Source organism: Notolepis coatsorum (assembly GCF_963971535.1).
Source record: "Notolepis coatsorum genome assembly, chromosome: 1".
Lineage (NCBI taxonomy): Eukaryota > Metazoa > Chordata > Actinopteri > Aulopiformes > Paralepididae > Notolepis > Notolepis coatsorum.
The window spans coordinates 314,566,087-314,589,340 of NC_140165.1; the positions used below are offsets into that span (position 1 = coordinate 314,566,087).

Below are 23,254 nucleotides of genomic sequence, written 5' to 3' on the forward strand. Positions count from 1 at the left end.
CACCCCCTCTCACCCCCTCCCACCCCCTCTCACCCCCTCTCACCCCCTCCCACCCACTCTCACCCTCTCCCACCCCCTCTCACCCCCTCTCACCCTCTCTCACCCTCTCCCACCCACTCTCACCCCCTCTCACCCCCTCCCACCCACTCTCACCCTCTCCCACCCCCTCTCACCCCCTCCCACCCTCTCTCACCCTCTCCCACCCCCTCTCACCCTCTAACCCCCTCCCACCCCCTCTCACCCCCTCCCACCCTCTCGCCCCCCCTCACCCCCTCCCACCCACTCTCACCCTCTCCCACCCTCTCTCACCCCCTCCCACCCACTCTCACCCTTTCCCACCCCCTCTCACCCCCTTCCACCCACTCTCACCCTCTCCCACCCACTCTCACCCTCTCCCACCCCCTCTCACCCCCTCTCACCCACTCTCACCCTCTCCCACCCTCTCCCACCCCCTCTCACCCCCCCCCCCGCCCCACATACACACACATAATTCATTTTCCTCCTCGTGTCTCTAAAGTGCACATGAGTCCACAGTGGGGCCTCTCCCTCCCCTCCCTCATAATATGGTCCAAGGTCAAAAACCGCCAAGCCAATACCCTCTTTCTCAAACACACACACACACACACACACACACACACACACACACACACACACACATACATACACACACACATACACACACACACACACATACACACACACATACATATACACACACACATACACACACACACACACACACACACACACACACACACACACACACACACACACACACACACACACACACACACACACACACACACACACACACTCGTCTTTGCACAGCCCCCACCATCCACACCAAACAAAAATCGGCTTCCGCCGATGACAAGACACACACTGGACAAGAAGAAAGGCAAGACAGACAAGAAAGAGAGACACCTGTGAGTGTGGAGAGAGAGAGAGAGAGAGGGAGAGAGAGAGGGAGAGAGAGAGAGAGAGAGGGAGAGAGAGGAGGAGAGAGAGAGAGAGAGAGAGAGGGAGAGAGAGGGAGAGAGAGAGATCCATGAAAGGTGAGCAGAGGAAGAAAGAGCGGCCTCTCCTCTTCCTGCCTCCTCTCACCTGTGAGTCCTCTCCAGCCCACCTTGAGAAAACATCCGCGCCCCCCACGACGAGGCTTAGATCTCAGTGAAAAGAGCTTTTAACAGGAGGGGAGCGGGGGCGGGGGCGGGGGGGGGGGGAGGGGGGGGGGGGGCGGGAGGGGAGCAAGAGGGAGCAGCCAGAGCAGAACAAAGGTAGGGAGGGACCAGGAGAGATAGTGGCAGACGAGAGGCTCTGTAATTTATCACCTGTTGGCCCTGGGGCAGCCCTCCACTCCATGTCGTGGGTTGTGCGCGTGTGTCGAAGTGTGTGTGTACGTGTGTACAATGTGTGTCTGTAACTATGAATCTGTATGTGTGTGTATGTGTGTGTAAGTGAGTGTGTGTGTGTATGTGAGTGTGTGTGTAAGTGTGTATGTGTAAGTGTGTGTGTGTAAGTGTGTGTATGTGGATAATGTGTGTGTATGTGGATAATGTGTGTGTATGTGTAAGTGTGTATAATGTGTGTGTGTATGTGTATGAATGTGTATGTGTTTGTAAGTGAGTGTGTGTGTACGTGTGTATATGTGTGTGTGTGCATGTGTGTGTGTAAGTGTGTGTGTGTGTAAGTGTGTGTGTGTAAGTGTGTGTGTGTAAGTGTGGGTGTGTGTAAGTGTGTGTGTGTGTGTACGTGTAAGTGTGTGTGTGTGTATGTGTAAGTGTGTGTGTGTGTGTGTGTGTGTCTGTGTATGTGTAAGTGTGTGTGTGTGTCTGTGTAAGTGTGTGTGTGTGTGTCTGTGTAAGTGTGTGTGTGGGTCGGTATGGAAAGGTGATGAATGATGATATGTGGGGAGACAGACATTCCTCATCGAAAACCTCAAAAGAGACAGCTTTGTTCAGCTCTTTTCAAAGGAAAATAGTCCTGCCATGCAAGACCCTCCACGCTCTCTCTTAAAAAAAAAAAAAAAAAAAAAAGGGCATGACACTTCATTTTATATTGTATTGGACACAAAAAGACCGGGGCAACAATATATCTGAAACACAAAAAATTTAAGCAAACCCAGGTCCCTCTACTGATAACTTGTTCATTTATTCAAACCTAAAAAATGACATCATCACATCACATCATCACATCATTGTAGGCCGACCAACTTTCAGTGGAGAGAGGGGAACCCTCAAAGGCCTGGTGGTGTCCGCCTGCCATCTAGTGGCCAGCTGTCGCAATTGCAACTATATTCTGTAACCGTGTTGCCGTCGTCACGTTAGTGATATTTTATCTCACTGTAACTTTAATGCGGACTGGAGGAGTATCGCGTTGAAAGTGAGCCTTTTAAATAATCTATACGGGTACATTTGTTGAAATTTAAAACCAGCCCAGATTGATTTTATTAGACGGGGAGAGAAAGAAGCACCCTCATGACTGACTGGTGGGAGTTCCCACATAGCGCGTCATCCGTACGTACTACTGACGTCATCACGTTTGTTGACGCCGCTTTCTAGAGCAAAAAGAAAAGGAAGGGAGTCGTGTAGCGGAGGTAAACCAGAGAGAGGTGTCAGAACAAACTAGTACCAACAATAACATTCAGTAAAGCTCACGTACACCACACAACAACAAAACAGAAAAACCCGACTGAGTCCTTCCCACAGCGAGGGCCGACATGTCTGAGACATACGGTACGTGTGAGGCTTGTTTAAATTAAACTGTGTTGCTTGCTAGCCAATGCTAGCTAGGTTAGCTGTAGCCTACCTGGTGACTGCTGTGTTGACAACAGGGCTAGAGAGCTATACGGTTAGCTTGTGGCTAATTCACCAGGTCAGGATGTGTTTACCACTTTGGTGATGATGCTTAGTAATTAGTAGTTAACGTTGTCGTGTTTGCTACTGAGGTGTCACGTTTCATTTGTACGAGTAAGATAATTGTTACTTACTGTCATAAACATCGACTGCCTGCTTTGCTTCCTAAATGGTCAAGAGTTGGAGGAGCAAACATGTTGAAAATAATGGCAACAACAAAGTTGGATCTACTTCTGACAGCCAAGGGCTATAATAATAGAGTAACAGGGTAGAGCACAAGCAGCATGATCATTCATGCAGTGACTTTCTGTTGACGGTATCGTAGGTAGAGATGCAAATCACCTGGGCCTCTGTATCAGGAAGTCAAGGTTGTGGGCCAAGCTCAGCTGTACTCTAGGGAACATAACAGCTGTTTGTTTGGAGACTCGAATGTAGTCATCTGGTAGTAGTAGTAGTAGTATACCACCATACACACAGCCCAGTAGCCAATAGCCAGCAGCTGGATTGATTGATTGGTTGAAATGTCTTAAACAGATTGCAAAATGGGTACAATACAGTACAGCTCAATACACACAATTGTTAAGGGAATGCAGACCAGAGAAAGACTTTCGTCTTGTTTACACCAGGGTCCCCCATTTTTAATTCATGATAGATGGATTGTAACATAACGAATCAAAACATAACAGCATTGCATGTTGCATGGCTGATTCTTGGGGCGAACAAACACTGACCTGTCTGCAACGCATTGGACATCAAGATCGATACCGACGGATATTGTTTTACTACATCCTTTCATTTAACATGGCTCTCCTCTCTGCGGTGTCCGACAATGGATCGGACACACTAGACCTAGCTATTTTGAAACTGCACACCATCACCCTCTCCTGTCGCTTACACACACGCACACACACACACACACACACACACACACACACACACACACGCACGCACAGTCACACCCCATCTCCATCTGTTCCTCTTTGCACCTTATCTCTCTCTCTCTCCCTCCTTCCTTCCTGGTCTGAAATGCTATCCCAGCAGGCTGTGTTCATGGTGAAGTGGTAGCTCTAATGGTAGCTGTAATAGTCTTTTATTGATCTCTGCCTCTATCTGCTCTTGTTTTCCTCCTGGGCGGCTGAAAGAGAACAGGGCAAGATTACCATAAGGAAGCATGCGTGTAACAGCAACCAACAGAGGCTCACTGAATTCCCATTCATTCATCCTTTTCAGTACTGTCCTTTATTCGCTTAGGCCGCTAAATATAGCCCAATGGTACACGAATGCACACCATGGCTTTACAATAGGCAAATTGTTTTTCACAATCGTCATTGAATCCCAAACTACAGCTGTACTCGTCTCCAAATATATCTACTATATCTATATCTGTACATATCACTCTTACTACTCACGCTGCTGGCCAGTGGCCAGTATGACTACTATACTGTCTGTACACACTGTACACATTATACTACAACTCTGTGCATACAATACATCTGATTAGCACTACACTCAGTAGTACTAATTTGTATATTTTGTACCCAGTTTGTACATTGTATATATCGCTGTTGTACTTGTACTGCTACATTTGCACTCTGGTTGGATGCCAAAACATCTTCTCGTTGTACTGTAAATAAAATAGATTTAGAATCTAATCTAATCAATGGAAGAAAAACAGTCAAGCTATGAATCCAGACTTTTCTTATCTACTGCACCGGAACTGTCCCTGAATCAGTTTAGTACCATACTGTCACTCAGACTATTTATTATAGGCAGCGGGCGTTCTAAATGTCACACATACACACACTTCCAATGCTTCAATCCACCAATGAAACTAGCCTATGGTGGATGATTCAAGATTCAAGAGGTTTATTTGTCACATACATACCAGGGCATACAGTGAAATGCAGGTGGCCATGCCGGCTTAGATTGTGCAATAATACAATAGTAAATAAAATAAGTAGAAGATAATAAAATAGACATAAAATAGACATGATAATATAGACATGTTAAAGTCCTGAGATAAATGCAATACAATGTTGGCTACAAATTAAGGCACTGGGTCCTATGTACTAGGGCTGTACCGAATGTAATTTTTTAACATTCGAAGCTTCGATTGAAGTATTCGAACGAAGCTTCGAATGTCTATTTTTTTTTTTTTATATATATATTCTTTTTTACTGAATCCTCAATTTGAATAAAGTGATTAATCTGATTAAATTTGTCTTTTTCTTTTATTAAATCAACTTTCTTTTATTAAATCAACTTTCTTTAATGAATATAACTCATCAGTTTCGTCAACATAAATAATCCAATAAGGGCACGGTTGGTATGAAAGTGATCGTGACGTCTTATAGTATAATATTATAATATTAGTGTAGCCTAATCTTTAACTGCAACTGTGAAGAAAACCCCCATTGGTTTAAACAGATTGAATAGACAAAAAAAAAGATTATTACACTTTTTTTTTATTAAAAATAAAAAATTCGAATTTTGATTTAGAATTCGAATGTCAACATTATGATCGAAGCTTCGAAGCATTCGGTACAGCCCTACTATGTACACTACTGTACAATATACAGTTTTTACTCTATATCCTTATGCTATACTTGCTATTTCTAAACTATACTATACAAGAACCACAACAGTTCTTTCCTTAAAAGTGACCTTTTAATTTTGACAGTATATCCACAAAACACTCCCCGATCCTCAACATCATCTTTTGAGGTCCCCGGTCCAATTTAGTGTTGGTGGGGATTTGAAGGCGTATATCGATATTTGGATATTCTCTAAAAAGACATTTGGTTAATGGCTTAACACTGAACTACCAAAAAGAGAAGGGCAGTTGTAATGTAATGTTAGCCTGAAGGGCTTCTGTGAAACAAATAATCATAATTGCAATTGTATTTTATATTGGTCAAATACATAAGGAAACCATAGGAGAAAAAAAAAATACTTAATCTGTCGGCTTTTTTCTAATCACAGCTTTTTTAAATACATACAATCAGCTTGCTTGTTTTTCTCAACCATAGTAGATTTGTAGACAACAATATACAACAATCTATACAAATTACAAACTACACAATACAAGGTCAAAGACGGTGGATAAATAAAACATTTAAGTAATAATAATTCTACATTGTAAATAAATAGCAGCTGTGTGTGTAAAGTAATACGTGTGCTTGTGTGGTGTGTGTAAGTCACTTAAGGTGCCGTTGACACAAACAAAACCCTCAGCTACACGCCTCCCCCAACACCTACGTCATTTGGAATAGTGCAACAGTCATCCCTGGTGGTTGGTAGGTTTGGCCTACTGTACTCACTTCCTTTACACAACATCTGAAAAGGGTCGACCGTCGTCCTATAGAGGCCACATGAGAAACCTAATGAGAATCAAGTGAGCGGCCAAGGTGGAGTAGGAAATAATGTTTTTTTATTTTGATTGGGTACTGGTACCTTTTATGTATACTGCACCTGTGTATACTTTACTTACTCATAGTATATATTCAGATTCTAAGTGTTATTGACCATATTTATTGTAATGTATAATATAACTGATAGCAGTGTTTCCCCTACCATTGCATTGGCGGGGCGGCCCGCCCCTCCAGAAAAAATTATAATAAAAAAACAATATTCAAAGAAATATATATATATATTAAAAATAAAAATGTTATTCAAGTTTGCTTTAATCACAGTAACGTTGGCGAGCTAGCTAAATTATACATAAATCGGTTTTCATATAAATCAATCTTCACTAAGTAGGGATGTCCGATATTATTGGCCTACCGATATTATCGGCCGATATTGGCATTAAAATGTGATATCGGAAAATATCGGTAACTGTTTAAAATTAAAATAAAAACCTTTTTATTTTTTTTTTCATTTCTATAACCTTTATTTACCCAGGCAAGCAAGTAGGAACAAATTCTGATTTTATTTATTGTCAAAAGTATGCATAATGTTGACCGACACTGCGTTCTGGAACACCGAGGCGCAGCCGAGCTATACATTATCCCGCTTATTACAGGGCTAACTTACTAACAATATACGTAATTCATTTTACACCATCGACAAGACGAGATCAAATGCAGACGCGGTTGTTCTGTTGCTCCTCTGGTGTTGGAGGAAATATCACAATGGGCTTGATTACACCTGATGCAATGCAGCTGTGCATATGGTAAAGCTGAGTCTATTTAGGTTTGAATCTCAGTGTCAACTAGGGCTGTCCCCGACTAAGGATTTGGATGGTCGACTAGGATTGGCCAAAATTTGCCGTTAGTTAGTTGGTCGATTTTTAATTTTTTTAATTTTTAATTTTTTTTGTATCATTCCATTTGGGCTGTGGGGGGTGCTTTATGTCTGAAGGAGTCGACTGAAGGCTTCTTGTCCTCTGCAAAAGCATGCAATTGGTCCACTGATGGATACATCTTGATATTTGTCTAGTCTAGTGTAGGGATGTCCCGATCCGATCACGTGATCGGAATCGGCGTCGATCACGTGCTTTTCAGAGTATCGGGGATCGGGAAAAAATAATAATAAAAATCGGCAGTCAAAAAAAGAATTTTTATTCAACAAACATGACCATGTCCACGTCTTAAACTCATACGGAGGCCTTAGTTTTGGTTTTAAATTACATATAATATATCATCATTAATGTATTTATTGTCACACAGAGCAGAATAATTTTCCACAACAAACACATTCCCCTTTAATTTTCACCGTTGCAACAAACACCCCTTTAATTTAGACGCTACACGCGGCTCGACCACAACAACAACAACACGTCGCTCCCGAAACACGGTTAATATCCACTGACTTGAGCAGCTAGACTTAATGTCAGAGGTTTGGAACTAAGCATTTAAAAATAGAAAGTCAAGCCAGTTGCAATGTTTGCAAGGAGGACAGCCGGCTGGAGGCGAAGTTTTCAGACTAACTTTTGGAGGATAACGTTACGTGACTGAGGATGATCGTCGGATTCGTCGGCGTTTCAGACCAGAATGGACCATTACGTAAGTCGAACACTGAATGTATACTAATGTGCAAACATATATTGAAACTTTTAATATTTCTCATATGAAGCAGAAGCACATTTCTCAGGGTGAATGTAATAACAAACGCCTCCGCGCTCGCGCCCCGGATATAGGCAACAGGTGGGCTTGTCTCGCTCCACCAGTTTCTGACAAATGCGTCAAAATTGATTACTAATGTGAAAGATCGGATCGGAAACGATCGGATCGATAGATATTTAAAATCACATGCTCGGGATCGGATCGGAAGCAAAAAAAGGCGATCGGGACATCCCTAGTCTAGTGTGTCCATTAGATGGGTGAAATCCTCTTTCAGTGCCTCTGTGCCTGTTTTCGTAGGCAGTTAGCCTCTGGTATGCGTGCCATTAGCGTTAGCCACGCTTCTAGGCCTCTTTTCTTTTGAAAAAAACGATAAAAAAAGGTTGGCCAGTCGACTACGGCCCCTTTCGACCGATTAGTCGACTAATCGATTAATAGGGTTCAGCCCTAGTGTTAACGTATACATTATCCCGCTTATTACAGGGCTAACTTACCAACAATATAATTCATTTTACACCATCGACAAGACGAGATCAAATGCATGTGTACTGTCGAGACCTGCCTCGGACAGGCGCTGCACAGCCGAGAAATAATTGACCGCTGCTAGGCGCAACAATCACAATCAAGCATTTTGGCGAATGTTAAAACGCCATGTAATAAGTAATGTTAATTACCTGAAATGATTCCGTTTTTTGGTATCGGTTGATATCGGTATCGGAAATTAAGAGTTGGACAATATCGGTATATCGGTATCGGTAAAAAAGCCAATATCGAGCATCCCTATCACTAAGACATTAAAACGGGTGTGCGGCACGGTCTACGGAGACGCAGAAAAACCAAATCCATTCCGAAACAACGAGACTGACTAGCATCGCGCGTAACAAGTCTCAGGGCTAGATCCACAAAGATTGGATTGCACGGTGCTAATTGCACCCTTACTTACAATTATGAATTGAAAATGGGGGACCCTGATGTAAACAAGACAAAAGTCTTTCTCTGGTCTGTATCCCCTTAACACTTTCAGTGCCCACCACGTGATAACACGTGTTATCAGCCCAATGCCTGAATGCCCACCACGACAATTAGCGTTTTATTTTTTTATTGGCGATCTGAATTCTGAAAAACCGCCCCCTATCGTCTCCCAGATGGTAATGCACCCTTTTGGAATGGACTCAATGAAAATGGATGAGAAAAGAAAAATCCGGAATCCACATTTTACTTCTCAGGCATGTAACCCGAGCCGATCGGATTCATTGTGGAGCCTCAGAACAGCGTGGAATACGTACAGTATGTAGCGTTGGATCAATAAAAGCGATCGATTTTTGGAATGGCGATCAGGAATTGGAATGATCTTTTTGGAGAACATCTGATCTGAGGTAAGGAATCTATTTTACAAGTCTTGGGATAATCAGAGTTGTATTCGCTGAGATCTCAGCGTTTGCCCTATGTGTGATGTGGCTGTTTGTGCGCGATCGCTTTGAGGAAATCAGAGAATCGATTTTTCAGATCGCCTATATAGCGTGCATACGTACACATATACTATCGATAATCTAGCGTTTATTTGAAAACGATTCATAAATAGACCGAAAAATGACAACGTTTTATGTATTCTAGAATATTCCAGAAAAGGGCGATTATCATGGAATATTTATATTTTCCTTGAAAACGAGGGCTTTTCAAAATGCTATAAAACGAAAATGAACTGATAAAAAAACAATCCGCTTCGACAATGTTGACTGGAAAACGAGTCATTGATAAGCGACGGGCAGATTAGACACATAGCCATAATTTAAAACATAGATTAGGCGTTATTAACGCTAACATTGAAGTGGATGGTGGGCATTCAAGCACTAAATCGTGCGCCCCCTGCTGGCACTGAAAGTGTTAACAATTGTGTGTATTGAGCCGTACTGTATTGTACCCATTCTGCAATCTGTTAATAAAATGTTCATTCAATCAATCACCCTGTTAATATTTATTTACCTAGTTTATGTGCAATCGTTTCATTTCAGCTCAGTCTAGAGAAATGCACCGATACTAACAAACGCCTTACTGCAAGCGTCTATGACGACACTGTTGACGCCACGTATACGTGACACATGCGCCCCGCGAAAACACTAGTCGTTTTGGGGGCCTACCACCCCCCCCCCCCCCCCCCCTGAAAAAAATCCTAGGGGAAACACTGGATAGGACATGCATACCCTCATCTGCACCTTTGATTACACGGCCTACTTGCTCATATGCTTATTCAAAGTTAATTATAATGTTTACACTGCTTATTTAGACATTTCTACTGTACTATAATGTTATTGCCTATATTTACATCTTCTACTATTACCCTGCCCATACCTGTACCTCCCCTCCCCCATGCTGCTATGCTGCATGAAGGGGGATCAATAAAGGAATATCTTGCTCAGCAAAACTCTGCCAGGCAGCATGAGCTACATACATCTTTGTGTGTTTCTCATATTGGCCTACTTTGGTTTGCGTCAGGAGGTGAACTGGCAAATGCCTGCCTTTGAAAATGCCTGCCTGCTATCAGAAATGCAAGCTGAGGCCAGAATGAGAGATAAAAAAACGGTCTCAGTCAGGCACCCTAGTGTCTCTCTATACTATAACTCTGTATACTATATATAAATTAAGTATACATACGTTTACTATATGCTATATAAGTTTACTATACTACTGATCACGGTTAAATAAACAGACCAAATTGTAAAGGGCTTTGGATAAAAGCGCTGTGTATATATATATATATATATATATATATATATATATATATATAAATGCAGCCACAATTATGTGATTTCTGCTAACGTTAAGTCATCAGTCTCACTGTAGAGCTCTGAGAGGGATGTGATCTCTGCTAACGTGAAGTCATCATCAGTCTCACTGTAGAGCTCTGAGAGGGATGTGATCTCTGCTAACGTTAAGTCATCATCAGTCTCACTGTAGAGCTCTGAGAGGGATGTGATCTCTGCTAACGTGAAGTCATCATCAGTCTCACTGTAGAGCTCTGAGAGGGATGTGATCTCTGCTAACGTGAAGTCATCATCAGTCTCACTGTAGAGCTCTGAGAGGGATGTGATCTCTGCTAACGTGAAGTCATCATCAGTCTCACTGTAGAGCTCTGAGAGGGATGTGATCTCTGCTAACGTGAAGTCATCATCAGTCTCACTGTAGAGCTCTGAGAGGGATGTGATCTCTGCTAACGTGAAGTCATCATCAGTCTCACTGTAGAGCTCTGAGAGGGATGTGATCTCTGCTAACGTGAAGTCATCATCAGTCTCACTGTAGAGCTCTGAGAGGGATGTGATCTCTGCTAACGTTAAGTCATCATCAGTCTCACTGTAGAGATCTGAGAGGGATGTGATTTCTGGACAGACTCGGAGCAGACGTCTTGTTCCAGCAAACTGTGAACATTGGAAATACTTCACCTATAATCACATCTCTGCTTAGCTTACACAATGTTGTTGTAACTAAGAGATACAGTGGGGGGGGGGAAAGAAAATCTTCATGCATAGATCGCTTTTATCAATTTTTTTTTGTAATCAGTCTTTTTCCGGACTATTAAGCGCACCTGCATATAAGCCGCAACCACTGAATAATTTATTTAATTTAATTTTGTACATAAATAAGCCGCACATGTCTATAAGCCGCAGGTGCCTACCGGTACATTGAAACAAATTAACTTTACACAGGCTTTAACGAAACACGGCTCGTAACAAAAATAAATATGTCACATTATGTGACATGCTCAGTTTTTTGGCGGCATGAAGCTTGTGAAAGCAAAATATGGTAGATTATTATATTAAAGAAAATTATATTTATAAGTAATTATATATTTAATTTATCATTTAAATTATATTAAATAAAAATCCATAAATTAGCCGCGTCATTGTATAATCCGCGAGGTTCAAAGCGTGGGTAAAAACCTGCGGCTTATAGTCCAATATTGATGTAACTAAGAGATGCGAAAGAATGTTTTTAATGCATAGGTATATCAACAATGACAGAAATTAATTCAATTAAAATACTTTGCATTGACAGATTTGAAAAACAATTGAGAATTCAGGTCCTTGACCTGTTGTTGGCGTTTCATCCAAAACACCCTGCAGTTTATTTAGCCCCTGTAGTTTATTTAGCCCCTGTAGTTTATTTAGCCCTGCAGTTTATTTAGCCCCTGTAGTTTATTTAGCCCCTGTAGTTTATTTAGCCCTGCAGTTTATTTAGCCCCTGTAGTTTATTTAGCCCTGCAGTTTATTTAGCCCTGCAGTTTATTTAGCCCTGCAGTTTATTTAGCCCTGCAGTTTATTTAGCCCTATAGTTTATTTAGCCCTGCAGTTTATTTAGCCCTGCACTTTAGTCTGAGATTAACTGTGGACAGACGGACACAAACACGCACACATGCAACCAAACGCAAAGTCCCCTCCAGGCTTCCTGGCAGAGATAACAATCAGCTCGTTGAGGAGTAGTTTGCCTTTTCTGTTTGCCATCCTGAGGCCAAATGACTCAGAACGTATTTGTCAAGTTTAGTACAAGACAGACATCCACCTCCATTGTCTTAAACTAAGGTCTCATTCTAACCAAGGCCCCATTGCAACTACGTAATAGAGTAGTATAAGAACTAAGATACTTGATTAATTTAGGCTCATTTCAATTAAACAATGATCAAAATTAGGATCATTCTCACACACATGCACGTTCTTGTCCAGCATTTAGGCTACTTGCACCCTTTACCCCTACGTATGTGATCATACCTTAGAGGTCAGTGGATCACATATTCACATATTTCTAAATTATAATTTACTTGATGTGGTGTGTAGGTGATTAATTTAGTTTCAATTTCAATTATGATTTTGCCTTCCCACGATCATGAAAACGAGAGATAAAACGATTATTGTTCCACATGCCGCGTTGCTCTCATTTGGTCTTGTATTGTAAATGCAGCGCACCCTTCCTCCACAGTGGTGCGCTCCACCCCTCCCCCCTCAAGCCCAAACAGTAGTTTCAGTCTTTGGTAACTTGTAGAAGATGACAGAAAGGCAGTCTTTGGTAACTTGTAGAAGATGACAGAAAGGCAGCCTTTGGTAACTTGTAGAAGATGACAGAAAGTCTTTGGTAACTTGTAGAAGATGACAGAAAGGCAGTCTTTGGTAACTTGTAGAAGATGACAGAAAGTCTTTGGTAACTTGTAGAAGATGACAGAAAGTCTTTGGTAACTTGTAGAAGATGACAGAAAGGCAGTCTTTGGTAACTTGTAGAAGATGACAGAAAGACAGCCTTTGGTAACTTGTAGAAGATGACAGAAAGGCAGTCTTTGGTAACTTGTAGAAGATGACAGAAAGGCAGTCTTTGGTAACTTGTAGAAGATGACAGAAAGACAGCCTTTGGTAACTTGTAGAAGATGACAGAAAGGCAGTCTTTGGTAACTTGTAGAAGATGACAGAAAGGCAGTCTTTGGTAACTTGTAGAAGATGACAGAAAGGCAGTCTTTGGTAACTTGTAGAAGATGACAGAAAGACAGCCTTTGGTAACTTGTAGAAGGTGACAGAAAGACAGCCTTTGGTCGAGAAGAAAGGTAAAACTAAATCCGTCGTCATCATATGACGTTCTCAAATCAATGAGTAATCGTTTGTGTTTAATAATTGTGATTTCAATATCAATCAAAATAATCGTGATTATGATTTTTGCCATAATCAAGCTGCCCTAGGTTGTTTTCCATTGTCTCCCCTTGGTGTGCTGCTTACCAAGAGCGTGCAATAGGACTGCTCTCTCTTTGCCAACTTAGTAATTGTTGGTCAGGCATTTATGGTTTTGTATGACTAAGACATCTTTAGTCAATTAGCCTAGCTTTTCTCATGTTCTTAAACAAATAAATGTTCACGTGAATGAGTTATGGTCATCATTAGTCATCATTACTGGAAAATGATAAGCACCTCTCTGGCAACACAAACACATAACTCACAAACACACTTTGGCACTTGAAAAACACTCTATTCCAAGGGTTCCAGAGGCACTAGATTCTTTATTGTAACCCGACACAATCCCATGCTAAGCCTATTTGAGCCTAGTTAACTAAGAAAGGCCGTCGAGTCGAGAGGACAACTCTATTGTGTACATACTGCCAGTGTTATGCTGAGCTCCTCAACACTTTAATTCTGCTGCTGTCAGAAAGCACACCAGACGAGCAGAGCAGTGCTGCACAGGGCTGCTCAGCCCCCCCCCCCCCCCCCCCTCCCATATTGCCTTGACATATTGACAGCTGATTGCTGTACATGCAGATCTCCAGGGAGAATAATTACGTGACGCATGGGAAGGCCCTGAAAAGCTGAGGCAGGCTTTTTTAGACGGAGCCGTCGGCGCTGCGGTCGCGTCCATCGACAGCTTGGGACGATGAAGCGGTGACTGGGGCGAGGTTATGAAGCGGTGACTGGGGCGACGTTATGAAGCGGTGACTGGGGCGACGTTATGAAGCGGTGACTGGGGCGACGTTATGAAGCGGTGACTGGGGCGGCGTTATGAAGCGGTGACTGGGGCGACGTTATGAAGCGGTGACTGGAGCGACGTTATGAAGCGGTGACTGGAGCGACGTTATGAAGCGGTGACTGGGGCGACGTTATGAAGCGGTGACTGGGGCGACGTTATGAAGCGGTGACTGGGGCGACGTTATGAAGCGGTGACTGGGGCGACGTTATGAAGCGGTGACTGGAGCGACGTTATGAAGCGGTGACTGGGGCGACGTTATGAAGCGGTGACTGGGGCGACGTTATGATGAAGCGGTGACTGGGGCGACGTTATGAAGCGGTGACTGGGGCGACGTTATGAAGAAGCGGTGACTGGGGCGACGTTATGAAGCGGTGACTGGGGCGACGTTATGAAGCGGTGACTGGGGCGACGTTATGATGAAGCGGTGACTGGGGCGACGTTATGAAGCGGTGACTGGGGCGACGTTATGAAGCGGTGACTGGGGGGCGACGTTATGAAGCGGTGACTGGGGCGACGTTATGATGAAGCGGTGACTGGGGCGACGTTATGAAGCGGTGACTGGGGCGAGGTTATGAAGCGGTGACTGGGGCGACGTTATGAAGCGGTGACTGGGGCGAGGTTATGAAGCGGTGACTGGGGCGACGTTATGAAGCGGTGACTGGGGGGCGACGTTATGATGAAGCGGTGACTGGGGCGACGTTATGAAGCGGTGACTGGGGCAACGTTATGAAGCGGTGACTGGGGCGACGTTATGAAGCGGTGACTGGGGCGACGTTATGAAGCGGTGACTGGGGCGACGTTATGAAGCGGTGACTGGGGCGATGTTATGATTAGGGATGGGTACCGAATTCGGTACTTTTGAGGTACCGAACCGAAACACGTCGGTACTACCGAGTATCAAATCAAGTGAGAAACCAAAAAAAAAATATTGTATTAATTATTATTTTTTTACTTTTTTTTTTTTTTACTTTTTTTTTTCATGTCAACGTCCACACGCACAATATATGCTTACCTAGGATTTGACTTGATTCAACAACAAAGCAGTCGGAGCAATGACAAGCCGAAAACTGTCGAAATTGTAGTTATTTGAAGTTTGTATTTTTTTTTTTCGACTGAGGTAGGTAAATTAAATTTCTTGAGACTAAAGTACCGAAAAAAGGTACCGTTGGGTACCGGTATCGATTCACAGGTACCGGTATCGGTTCAAATGTGAAAGGTACCCATCCCTAGTTATGATGAAGCGGTGACTGGGGCGACGTTAGGAAACAACTGTAAGGGTTGATCGTTGGCGACGGGCAGCGTACTCTTCATGTTTTGTTTTGCAAGAAATAAAGACATGACATGAAAATATTTGTGATCATGGGCCTCAGTGGTTTATAATGGTGTGTGTTTGTGTTAGGGTGTTCTCTGTCTTTTCTAATGGTGTGTGTATGTTTGTTCTGTTTTCTAATGGTGTGTGTGTTGGTGTGTTCTCTGTCTTTTCGAATGGTGTGTGTTTGTGTTAGTGTGTTCTCTGTCCTTTCTAATGGTGTGTGTTTGTGTGTTCTGTGTTTTCTAATGGTGTGTGTTTGTGTTAGTGTGTTCTCTGTCCTTTCTAATGGTGTGTGTTTGTGTGTTCTGTGTTTTCTAATGGTGTGTGTTTGTGTTAGGGTGTTCTGTCTTTTATTTTTTATTTTTTTTATTGGTCTTTTTCCCCCTCCATTTTCCTCCGATTTTCTCCCATCCCAATGTTAGTCGTATGCCAATTCCCAATCCCCTTCCTGGTCGCTGCGCACTTACCCCCCACACAGGGACCGAAACTAAAGCCCGCCGCCCGCCGCCCGCCAGGTGCGCTCAGTTTTTACCTTTGGCGCTTGACACTTAGAGGGCTGCCCGCCGTGTGGTGTGTAGACGTGTAGTTCATAACGATACTCTTATTTTGATTGTGCGAGTACAGATTATAGCCTCTCTCGTCTTTTTTTTCTCCGCCGCGAGATCGTTAAAAAACTACAAGTCCCACATTCCACTCAAGTCAACGGTCCAATCACAGTAGAGTGACGTGACTGGTTTCATGAGAAAGAAAGCAAATGACCAATCGGAAGCTCTCATTTGGCTTGTTTACTTCCTGAAACGCCACCATTGCGATATGCGGGCAGTCTGCTCTAGTCTATATCGGACCTCCATGAGCTACCGTTACTGTTTAAACAATGACCCAGTCAACTATTCACTTTTAGTTTAATACATGACGAGGCATTGTCTAACGGTATCTAGCTGGCTAGCTACTGATATCAACAAATGCTCCAGCAATAGTCGACTCGAGTGCATAATACCTCCGTTCCCTCGTTAGCTAGCTTAGCTAGCTCACGTTAGATCTTATCTGTCCCAGTAAACTAAATTGTCTTAACGTTATCTACCGGGCTAGCAGTAGCTACAGATAGCTCCTGATATCAATGTCTTATAACATTGATTGAATGCGTATTCTAGCTGAGGGCATGTTGAATGTGATTTGACAAAAGAACCGTAACGTTATAAATAGGGTCCAGCTGCATCGCCGGAGAATCCTTGCATGCTGAATGTAGGGTCTAGCTGAATATAGGGTCTAGCTGCAGGGCCGGAGAATCCTTGCTGGAGCTGGAGGCTACTCAAGTATACACGCAGACAGTGGAGCTGTTTGCAGATAGCAAGCATTTTGACTTATTGCGTGGTGGCGATGTCTCGCAGATAATACAACTACAAGTATGATTATATAATATATATTTTATTTCAATTTTTTTTGTATATAAAATATATATATATATTTTTTTAATCAAAAAAATGTTGGCAGGTAAGAAATATGCTTGGCGGGTAGACTCTTCCCATCTACCCGCCACTGGCCGGTGAGTCAAAAAGTAAATTTCGCTCCCTGCCCCCACAGTCAGATCATCTGGGAGAGTGGAGGCTACCACGTGCTTCCTCCGACACACGTCCAGCCAATCAACCGCTTCTTTTCACCTGGCAGCGCGGATCCTCCCTGAGAGGGCGTAGCGTGTGGAAGGATCACACTATCCCACTCAGGTCCCATCCGCGCTTAGCAGGCGCCCCGACCGAACTGTAGGAGTCGCTGTTTACAACGACCCGGACCCACCCCGCCAGCTTCTCCCACCCTCTAATACAGCCAATTGTATTAGTGTGAACGGCCAGCCAAGCTGGTGACAACCCCGGAGCTGTGAGCTGGATTCGAACAGGCGAATCCAGCTCACAGCTCCGGGGTTGGTGACGAACGCAATCTCCGCTACGCCACCTAACCGCCCTGTGTTCTGTCTTTTCTAAATGTGTGTGTGTGTGTGTTTGTGTTAGTGTGTTCTCTGTCCTTTCTAATGGTGTGTGTTTGTGTTAGGGTGTTCTGTCCTTTCTAATGGTGTGTGTGTGTTAGTGTGTTCTCTATCTTTTCTAATGGTGTGTGTGTGTGTTCTGTCTTTTTTAATGGTGTGTGTTTGTGAGACAAGATGAGGCTTGTGTCTTTGTCTTCCAGCATGGCCTGGTGCTCTTCTGGGTTAGGGCTCAATGGCCTGGTGTATCACAGATGAGACTTGGCTCTTTGTCTTCCATCATGGCCTGTTGCTCCTCCTCTACCGAGTCTCCGGGAATCACCTCTTTGGTCCCTAATATCCACAGTTCTCCCACGTTGGTTGTTGTCATGCTCCTAGGAATCACCCATACGTTGTTGACCTAGTACCATTAGTGCTGTTAGCTTGCTTGCCACAATATTGTATTTAGCTGCATTTCATTAAATGTAGTAAAGAGAGCCACACTTTTGAACGTTTTCCCCCTTCATCATTTGGGGACAGAAATATCCACAGCAGCACCGTTTGCCCAGGAGCTTATCAATATGTCGGTGCTGACTGAATTGGGAACACCTATCCCTACGGAGAGGCTCACAACCCTGCTTTTAGTACTTATCTCACCATCAATATTTATTTAACCTTTATTTGACCAGGTAGTCACTTGAGATCAATGGTCTCTTTTTCGAGCAAGACCTGGCCAAAATGGCAGCGAAACAAAAACAAACATACAAATACACAAACACAGACAGAGACATAAAAGGCAAAGTGGGGCAAGGGGATACATTTTAGCTGCAGCAAACAAGATTGAATGGGATTGGGGGAGATTGGAGGGTAGGGGTAAAAAAGGTAGAAAGAGGAGGGAAGGTGAGGCTTTGCAGGACTCGGTTGATGGGGAGATAAGGTCAAGTTAATAAATATAAAATATAACACCACACATTATGCAGTGAAGCATCGACATTCTCCCATCTCATTTTTTAAAATGCCTGTAATTTGAACTTTAAAATCAGATATGGTAGTGAGGGCCTGCAGTTTCAAAAGTTCTTTGAAGTCCATTCCAGGCACAGGGAGCAGAGAACAACATGAAGGCCCTTTTCCCAAACTCTGTGCGGGTTCTGAGGTAATATGACCTCAAGGTGATGTTGCTTCAGTAAACAACACATACACACAAAAAAACAAACAAACGGTCATTATAAACGGAGCTGGCGGTGTGATTTGTTTGGCCCAAGGAGGAGGAGGGTGGCGGTGAGACAGGTAGTCGGATGTGGAACAATCAGTCACAGAGGAACAATACATCAGTCTCTCTCTCCTGTCCTCCCTGTGACCCACCCTGGCTCTCCTGTCCTCCCTGTGACCCACCCTGGCTCTGCTGTTGACCCTGTGCAGCGCTGCACACGCCCAGTCACAGGGCATTAATACCTGCCAGGTCACCTCCTCGCTCCACCGCTCTCTGTATAATCATTGACCAAGCTGTGGCACTTACTGCTGCTGGGTGAAGCCGGAGTTGCACCTAACTTGAACAGCGGCTTAGTCTTAACCCTTTCACTGCCACACTACCAAACGGTTAACCCTTTCACTGCGACAATACAGAAGGTTAATAACCCTTTCACTGCCACATGACAAAGGGGTAAACCCTTTCACTACCACACTACAGAAGGTTAACCCTTTACTATCACAGTTAACCGTCTGTAGTGTGATTGATAGTAAAGGGTTAACCTTCTGTAGTGTGGTAGTGAAAGGGGTAAGCCCAACTGAACCGGAGCTCAGCAGGATGACATGGGAGCGTAGGGTGACTGACATCATCCTCTGAGCTCACACACACACACACACACACCCAGACTGTATGTGCTTTTCTCCATTGATATACCACTTTCTTTTTCAGACCGAGTACAAGTACTTACATTTGGGTACTGGGGTTGCCACGGTGATGTGGAATCTCCCATGACAACACTGGTATTACCGGTGACACCGGATATTTTACAAAATGACTCTATATACGCAGATCGCTTATTTTGATCTTTAACGTTATTATACGGCTGTGTCTGTCCGTCTACGTCTGTTTTTAATACATTTTCAATGATGCGTATTAGGGATGAGTTAGAATCTTCTAATAGTCGTGCCAGTATCCACATTTGATGTTCATGTCGGAGTCGGAAAAATATATAATTATAGGACCTAATTATTATTATATATTTTAAGTGAAGCAAACCATTCTTATCTGATTGAATTTTTATATTTAGAGGCAGCCTAATTTGCATAGCCTAATTGATCTAAAAGATGCACATGCTACTGTTTCTGTTTGTTTATTAAAACCGGTTGTTGATAGGCCAATGCAATGCCGTCGAAGTAGACTTATTAGTAGACTATTCGAAAATGATTTTGGTCAGTCATGCACATCCCTAATGCGTATCCATTTGTTGGAGAGACAGAGTTGACGTTGGGTTCTAATGAAAAAATAAACTAACAGACGGTAATAATAACCTTCCGTCACTTTTCTATCTGTTCATTGACTGATGGATCAATGTAGCGCATTGATCACATACTGCAGATGTCACGTCTCTAGAGCCTTCTTCTTTCTCTCCTTCAATTTAAAACGACTCTGAGTGAAAGTGAAACCTAGAGATAGCTGCGGCCCACGCGAACACGTTCAGGTTATAATGTTGTGTCCGACTCGCACGCTTGATAACACGCTTAGTATTTGACAAACGGACCTTTCTTTATTTGAATGTGGGCACTGATATGCAAAAATATACTTTTCTCTCTGCACTGTTAACTCACTCACTCACTCACACACTGATTCACATAGACTCTCTCTCTCTCTCTCTCTCTCTCTCTCTCTCTCTCTCTCTCTCTCTCTCTCTCTCTCTCTCTCTCTCTGCACTCAATCCTCATATTGTTTCATATCTCTGGACTGTGGAGGAACCTACACAACATGCAAATGTCCTGTGCCCTATATCTGTTGTCACAGCACACAAAGGCCGCTTTTAGACTGCTCATGGTCCTATAGACTGCTCATGGTCCTATAGACTGCTCATGGTCTTATAGACTGCTCATGGTCCTATAGACTGCTCATGGTCCTATAGACTGCTCATGGTCCTATAGACTGCTCATGGTCCTATAGACTGCTCATGGTCCTATAGACTGCTCATGGTCCTATAGACTGCTCATGGTCCTATAGACTGCTCATGGTCCTATAGACTGCTCATGGTCCTATAGACTGATCATGGTCCTATAGACTGCTCATGGTCCTATAGACTGCTCATGGTCCTATAGACTGCTCATGGTCCTATAGACTGCTCATGGTCCTATAGACTGCTCATGGTCCTATAGACTGATCATGGTCCTATAGACACCATGGTCCTATACAAGGCTCTACAGTGCGACCATTTCACTCGCATTTGCCCCTAAAAATAGATTTGTGCAAACTGGAAAAATCATTTAGGAGCACAGTGTGCGAGTAATAGCTTTGCGTAGTGGGCGTGTCAACGCGCAATTGTCAGAGCAGAGCCGGCCTTCAATTCTAGAAGCAATATGGCATCTAGCTCTTCAGCCCTGCGTTCAACTGCTCTGTGACAACTTTCTCTCTCTCTCTCGTTCTCTCATTCATTCTCTCTCGTTCTCTCTCTCGTTATCTCGTTTTCTCTCTCTCTCGTTATATCTCTCTATAATTCTGGCATCATAGCAGCATGGGGGGGTACATGTATGGCCAGGCCAGGGTAATAGTAGAATATATAAATATAGGCAATAACATTATAGTAAAGATAAAAATAAGCAGTGTAGAGAGTAGACAATATAATTAACTGAGTATATGAGCATGAGCAAGTAAACGGTGTAATCAAAGGTGCATATTAGTTATATTATACAACAACAATAAATATGGTCAATATAAAGATGTGTCAAGTCAGTCGCGCCAGATGATTATCCCAAGTCACGTCTAGTATAGTAACTCAGCCTTGGCTTCCTTCTAATCCTCTGTGTCTGTGTTTTTCTGTCTTTCGTTCCTCCACGTTTCACACAGGAAATACAGGTTATATCCGTGTGTTGTCGGCACAAACAAGTCTGAACCAATTTAATTACTGATCCGAGGTCAGGTCATCCATCCACACGCACGGCGCAGTGCTTAACCGGCTAATTTAGGATTGTGGGATATCTGTGAGAGCGTAGTAGCTCAGATGGGATTAAAGGTAAATCTAAGGCTCGTCTGTGTGAGGAAGGCAGAGCAAAGAGCGGCAGGATTATGTTCTTCCCCTGACGCCGGTGTTTCATTGATTTCTGCCCCCCCCCCCTCTCCTCTGGTTTCAGACTTCCTCTTTAAGTTCCTGGTGATTGGCAGCGCCGGGACGGGGAAATCTTGCCTCCTCCACCAGTTCATCGAGAACAAGTGTAAGTGTCTGTCCTCTCGTCGTATCACGTGTCATTATTACAGGATGTAGCTCTACCAATACCTACATTATGATCTGTGATGCTCTTCATCGTACTAGATTGTCTTTGTCATAGTGTCTTGTCTTCTAGGGCTGTCGCGGTAACCGCATCACCGCCATCCCGCGGTGTGTTCATTTAATGATGAGGCGTCCGTTTTCCAGTAGCATGAGCTAACTTCACGTTTCCATACAGTTTACAACTCACAGATGAAATCAGGATTTATTTTCATATCCCGGACTCGAGCCCCCAATGTATACCTTTTCCTGTATTAATCTGAACCGTAATAGGATGCAATCCTACCTGGATTGCATCCTATTAACGTTAGCTATCTAACGTTGGCTATCTATGACGTTAGCTATAGGCTAGCTATAGGCTAACGTTAGTGTAGTCCCGAGTGCAGCACTTAGTTTCCCCCAATGATGACACAAGTTGTGATATTTAACTAGCTATGTATGTGCATTCACATTCACTAACGTTAAAATAGTGTTATATTAACGTTAAATGTTCGCTCAAATAACGTTAGTTTTAAGTAAGGAGAAGGGCATATATCCCACAACGCATCGCTCTTAACACTTTGAGTGCCAGCAGGGGGGCGCACGATTTATCGCTTGAATGCCAGCCTTTTTAGACAGATTTTCTGATATTTCATGATTTTCACGGAGCTATTTCTATATTCTATATTATGGTTATGTGTCTAATACGCCCGTCGCTTATCAATGACTTGCTTGCAGTCAACATGTACGAAACGGATTGTTTTTTCATCTGTACATTTCCGTTTATACCATTTTGAAAAACTCGTTTTTGAAAATGTCCAGAAAATAAAAAAGATTTTGTGATAAATGGCCTTTAGTGGAATACACAAAACACGTAATTTTTCGGCCTATTTATGAATCGTTTTCAAATAAACGCTAGATTATCGATAGTATATGTGTACTAGAGAAGCGGGCTGAAAAATCGATTATATATTTCCTGGTCAGCACACACACACACACACACACATACACAGAGGGGACACGTTGAGATATATGTGGAGAAAAAAACTCTGATTACCCCAAGACTGGTAAAATAGATTCCTTACCTCACATCAGATGTTCTGCAAAAAGATTATTCAAATTCCTGATCGCCA

The 23,254-nt window shown here is 43.2% G+C and overlaps 1 long non-coding RNA gene across 1 annotated transcript in view; it reads left to right on the forward strand.

Moving 5' to 3' along the window:
• Positions 1-2,597: 2,597 nt before the first annotated feature.
• The window catches only part of LOC311229352, a 49,144-nt gene continuing 28,487 nt past the window's right edge, over positions 2,598-23,254 (forward strand). The window contains exons 1-2 of the long non-coding RNA XR_014619750.1: positions 2,598-2,735; positions 22,009-22,089. This is a non-coding gene — a long non-coding RNA (uncharacterized lncRNA). The remainder of the gene's footprint in view (positions 2,736-22,008; positions 22,090-23,254) is intronic.